General features: G+C 29.1%; 1 protein-coding gene across 2 annotated transcripts in view; it reads left to right on the forward strand.

Annotated features, from left to right (window-relative positions):
* Positions 1 to 6,548, forward strand: part of LOC106677602 (uncharacterized) — a 938,458-nt gene that overhangs the window by 733,558 nt on the left and 198,352 nt on the right. The window lies entirely within an intron of this gene.

A 6,548-nucleotide genomic window follows, 5' to 3' on the forward strand; every position in this document is an offset into this window, starting at 1 on the left:
TATATACATATATATATAAAACAGTTATATACTCTGATGATTTTAAATTACTCGTATCCGAAATATTATTTTTAAAAATAAAAAAAACGATAAAACTTACTTATATGTTAATTATAGGACTGAAAATTAATTTTATTATTGTTCTTTAAACCTTTTCAGTAGAATTTATATTATCTTGAATAAATGGGTTAAAACCAAAAGACGGGGAGAGAGATGCGCTGGGATCTCAAAGAACTCTTCTCTACCTCTCATACATAAGGGTTGAGTGGGCTCAGAGATCCTCAGGTCGATAGTGTAAATATTGTATATAAGTGTGTAAATACGACTGCTGATTATTTATTTATTTTTTCATGTACTTAGTTTAATTATGTAAATTCTCTTTATCCTTCTGTTTGCATATATTTAGAGAGAGATTTTCATTTATTTTTATTCTTATGTTATTTTATTTTAGTATTTATTATTTAGTATCAGTTATCACTATTACCTATTGCCCAACAACGTTGTGGCAGATTGTAATATTTATCAATAAATAAAAATTTGAATTAGAAAAAAAGAACAGCAATTTAGTTTTCTTCTGTGGGAGCCATGATCAGATCTTATAGTCCAAGAGCCCAAGAGGAGAAAAAAGTCAGTTATTCCACCCCTATTTATAATTACTTTAATGAAAACTGTGTATAGTTACTAGTAAAATTTGATGAGTCTACGATTAGGCGTACAGAAGTCTGTTTTCGTGATATTTGCTTAAATAAATTTACAAAATATTGATTTTTTATTGTTCAGAAAAAAAATTTTGATTTATGACCTAAATTGATCTATGGAAACACGACGAACAGATGTCTGACACCATTCTAATTACAGTTAGTTTAATGTTCTATGAAGTCGTTTATAACATTTCTGTCTATAGGGTTAGTAGTTTTTATGAATTTTACATATTTGGACAAAATAAACATATAGAAATCAATTTATTTTAGGAAATATCACGAAAACTACTATTTCTACAAAAATCAATGTCCTTAACTACTTTATAGTACATTAAACTAGATTTAATTTGAGTGTTAGAGTTAGCAGACATTTGAACGTACGTCTTATTATCTGGGATATACTTTTTCTTAAATAAGAATTTTGTCCGAACAACTAGAAATCAATATTTTGTAACTAGTTTGGCAAATATCATAAAAATTAATACTCCTACGAATATAGGCGTTATAAACTAGTGTATAGTACATTCAGCTAGCTTTAATTTTAGTACTAATACGAATATGTGTTTTAGTATTTTCTTTTCTATTTTATTTATTTAATACGTTTTACTCGATGTTACACAAGGTCATCCTCACAAAACGTATTTAGGTCCTCCGTGGTTTCAAATAATTTCCTCCAATCCACGCAATCATATGCCTCCTTAAAATCTATATAAATGTGTAGCCATCTTGTGTACTCAACAATACAAACTATAATGCTTGGATACCTTCTAAAGCAATTTTAACTCCGTCAGAGATAAGTAGGCCTCTTGTAAAGGAAGTCAAAGATAAATGGCAATCCTTGTGGAACGAAAGCCCAATGAGTAAATTGAAAATTATTAAAAAGGATGTCAAGCCCTGGGGTACCTTCAGTCGCAAATGCCGTAGAGAGGAGGATGCACTGACCAGGCTGAGAATAGGTCACACGAGGCTCACCCACTCCTATCTTATTTCAAAATTGTATTGCAATAACAATTTAACAATAAGCAATGTTTTCCAACGATGCCCATATTTCACACCACACCTCAATAGCTTAGGACTAAACCAAGATATCCCAAAAACCCTTGGAGACAATGATAAGGCAATAGAATTGGTGTTTCAGTTTTTGAAATCACAAAATTTACTGACAAAAATATAACTTGATATAAGGGAAAAAATGATAATAAAATAAATAAATAAAATAATAAATAATCAAATTAAAAAATAAATAAAATTTAACGAATATTAGCAAAATTAAATAAAATATAAATGGCGTTGATGACCAATGAAGTTTGGCGCCACTAAACAAACAAACAAACCTTCTAAAGGATAATCCTGGCGGAAAAAACTAATCCGTAGTAGACCTTTCTTTTCTAAATCTAGCGTCTTTATTTTTATAGACGTACGGTTCAGAATCTTGGGCACCACCAAGGCAAATGAGTAGAAATTTCTTACGTATTCTAGATACTTCGGAGAATTTTTGAACTATTAAAAGACTGCGCTGTCTAAAGAAAAAGCCAATAGCTGCATGACCTCTTTGGCAAAATAATTTTGGCCAGGTTCATTAAAATCGGACAGCTACGTAGGACAGAACAAGCCTCTCAGATAGATGACTCCAGAATTCCTAAGATAACCGGAGAACTACATAGGAAAAAAGGAGTGGGAAAACCTAGGACAAAGTGCCTGGATGGAATATTTGGGGACTCAAAAGCTCCCACCAGTTAAGCTTTCAGAGGCAGCGCATACCCATTGATGGGTTAATTCCGTTATTACTAACAATTTTTATGATTTATAATCATATTCATGTTCTGTTTGTAAGAAACTACTAGAAGGTAAGATATGCAACATTTATAGTACGATCATCTTTTTTTTTTTATTAAGAATTTGGTACCTATAACCGTTAAAATATTTGTGCCAGCTGTAAGCTAAACCACCAGGTTACAACTATCAAAAATTTTGGAACGGTTGTTGGCACCAAACAATTAATCTTCAAAAATAAAGTTTGACCTGTCAATAAGTGGTGCACTTACCCCAATAAGGGTACTTTAACCTCTGGTTTCTTATATTTTTCACTAAAGTTAATTTAATCATTTAATTGATGTAAACGGTTTAATATACTTTTATGAAGTTTGATACAAGTAAAAGTAATATTTTGACCGTACACACACTATAAAATAAATTAGTAATATAATTTATTGAGATACGTTCGAACAATACATCGAGGAAAAATGAACGTGTCATCCTTAGCCAGGAGATCCCAGAACGGAGGAAAGCAGAATAATGGGAAATCATTTGTCTAATGAAGCCGTTTATTTGCAAGAATTTTTTTTCCTGTAGAGTAAAGGACCAGGGCTCACGCGAACCAATTTAGCTCTTTCGGTCGCTCCTTCCTCCCCCCCCCTCTTCCCTCCCCCGAACAGAACCAACAACCATTTCCCAACTCTAATAACCGACAATTTGTTAAAATAAAGCAGTTTCGTTGAATCACGTCGCTGCATTGCTTGATCTATTTCTAGATTCGGTTTTACCAAACAAATTATTTCGCTTTCTCTTATCAATTTCCCGGCTTGTTAACAAATGTTGTCTTATTCTAGTCAAACCTTGTAAAATATACCTAGTTTCTTTAAAAAATAATTTAAAAAAAAAAGGTTTGAAGGAACTTTAGAAGTAAAAACTTGTCTTGATACACATTCATAACAAGTATGGGTAGATGTACGACGACGGGCTTACAACACTTCAACAAGACAACACCAAAAATAATACAAAAGAATTTTTCCCTACCCACTCTGGCCCCAAAATCCTGTAATTATGCCCGGTCTTATCTTTAAAAGGTTCACATATAACGACGAGACCAATGATCGAAAAATAAATAATAAGGATCAATATGAAATTAGATATAACTAGAAATAGGACAATTACTAATGTCCAACTACTACTTACTAACTAACTATAATGTCCATTGAATGTCATCAATATTTCAATTTCCATAATTATAGTAATCATATGGATTTTCATATTAATGTTTCAGAACAGTTGTAATAACATATTTTATTTTTTGACAGAGATACAACTTATTATTTTCTGTCTTTTGTATTTATCCTATTATCTGTTTAGTGCTTTTTAACCTTACGAGAACAAAAAAATGTTCAACATTATTTAATTGTGTTAATACCAGATAATTTTTTGAGTTAGTCTACTTTTTGGAGTAGAATTAATTCCCGCACAGATAAGGCTTGCATTTTTTAATTTTTTTTTTTAACATTTAAAAAATTTGTGTTACCAATTTACGGAAATATAATTCTATTGGTTAAAAAAAAGAATGTCAAAAATATTTCATTAAAAAGACATAAAAATATTCAGAACAGATTTGTAATAAAATATTTAAATTTAATCCGATTATACATATTGATATCGATACTCAACTTTCGTATTAATATCGATATCAAACTTTAGCAACGATATGCTAAGATTATTTAATCGAAATATTGATATTTTATTAACTATCGTTGGATATTTTAAGGACAGTTTAAAAATTAAAAATTTAATCACATATCGATATGGTTATTCTACTTTTCAATTAATATCGATTTCTAACTTAGCAACAATATTCCAGGATTGTTAAATAGAAATATAGATATTTCGTATGAAAAAGATTTTGAAATATTAGAAAAAGTTTAAAATTAAATATTAAAATTTCATTATAAATTACATATCAATATCTATTATTAATATCAATATTCAAATTCATTATTAATATTGGTATTTTATTAGTGAAAGTTTAAGACATTTTAAGGAAAGTTATAAAATTCAATATTTCAATTTGATGTCAATGTAATATATCAATATCCGTATTCAACTTTCTTATTATTATCGATATTAAACTTTCACCATGATAAGCCAAGATTATTTTATGATGATATATCGATAAATTTACGGCAAGTTATAAATTTAACAATATAATTTTATTGGAATATGTATATTGATATCGAAATTCGAATTTGTTATAAATATCAATATCGAGGTTTGGCAACGATATTTCAAGATTACTTAATGGAAATATCGATATTTCAATGGTGAAACAATTTTAGTTGCGAAATTTTCGGGAAGGTTGAAAAATAAATATTTGTTTTATTTCGATATTACGTATCGATACCGATATTAGACTCATTAGTGCTTCTGTTTGTTAAAAACTAATAACATACTGTTTTTCAGCATGAGGTTTTTTGTAAATGTGTTCTAGGACTCTTTGTTTAAATACTCCCTTTTTGTAGGAATGCATTCCACCAATCGCCTATTTGTTTTCTTTTATCTCTTCTACTAACGTAATTTAATTAAACATTTGAGATCAACTCTTTTTTATCTTAGTTCAGACTTTAATTTCTAGACAACACTGCTTTAGCGGATTATGTTATTTCCTTGCTTAGTTCTCTGACAATAGTCTTTTGTTTACTACTATGTCATGAATGTAATTAGGACTGCAATGGATATTGTTATGCAGTTATTAATTATTTCCTGGTTGTCACTACTAAACCCCTGAGTTTATTGTTTTCCACCTCAGTAATTTTCTTATCATTCTTAATACTCAGTATATATAACTGGTATTCATATAAATCTTCCCAACACTTTAACCACGGGGCTTCCCTGAAAAACCACTTAAAAGCACGATATTTTTTTTATCTTTTCATTTGATTTCAATAAGCATTATATAACATATAAAATGTAATATTCATCCAAATAAGGTTTAAATACCTTTTTTTTTAAGCATTGTTGTCACCCCCTTATGTCATTGAATCCATATATGCGATCTGATGATAATGAATGTTCTGCAGGCTTTTTAACTGGATTACTGAATAAGGACTCTAGAAAAATGTTTTATGTCACCTCATTATCTATAAAACATTTACAAAACGTGAAATAATCTAAGACATTATAAAAAATATATATTTATTATTGATAAAAAAACACATTTGAACATGTGAAAAATGTTATTGGATGAGTAAACACAAACGAATACATCAGAAAATAAATTTATAAACTTCAAAATAATAATTTGCAAAAATTCTATGTTAAAAAAAAATTGTGTAAAAATCCTGAAAAGCCGGCAAAACGCAGAACGATCCTGGCTGGTGGATGTAAGGATAGCACTCCTAGTCTCATATTATAGTTTTGATAGTAAAAACTGCATGCAAAAAATTTGTTGAATGTGTAATTCTACAAATTTTCCTAATAATAATAATAATAAACTTATTAAGAAGCAATTACAATTGGGGGTTCATTATTTTTTCGGATCAAACAGTCGATAGACTCATAAATGGACGGGGGAAACAACTGACAAAGCAAATATATTCGATTGAAACAACACAATAACACTAATAAAAGTGGAGTGTTATTTTGTGTATTTTAGTCCGCCCGAACGATCCCAAAATAACACGGACGCATTGATATCATCATTGGAGTGTATTACTTTTAAATGTTTTCTCACAGCCATATTAAATTTCTCACTCTTTTAATTATTATTTATATTTATATGCTGTATACAAAAATACAACTGTATTTGTAAAAAATGTGGATCTAAATTAATCTGGCATAATAATATAGGAGTATCACAAATGAGTCAAATTTTCTTCTATTTTATTTTTGTTAGGACTATACCATGAAAGTTTCGTTTAACAGTAGTAGTGCTATTTCAATTACTTCCAACTTGAAAATTAACTTATTCGATCCATTCTTAAATACATATTTATATTTATACTATTTATAGTATAAAATATTATAATGTGTGATTTCTAACCGCGTCCCAACTATCCATGGTCATTTATATCCTACTCATTC

The sequence above is a fragment of the Halyomorpha halys genome, unplaced genomic scaffold (genome assembly GCF_000696795.3).
Source record: "Halyomorpha halys isolate HHAL.00 unplaced genomic scaffold, Hhal_1.1 Scaffold104.1, whole genome shotgun sequence".
Taxonomy (NCBI): Eukaryota; Metazoa; Arthropoda; class Insecta; order Hemiptera; family Pentatomidae; genus Halyomorpha; species Halyomorpha halys.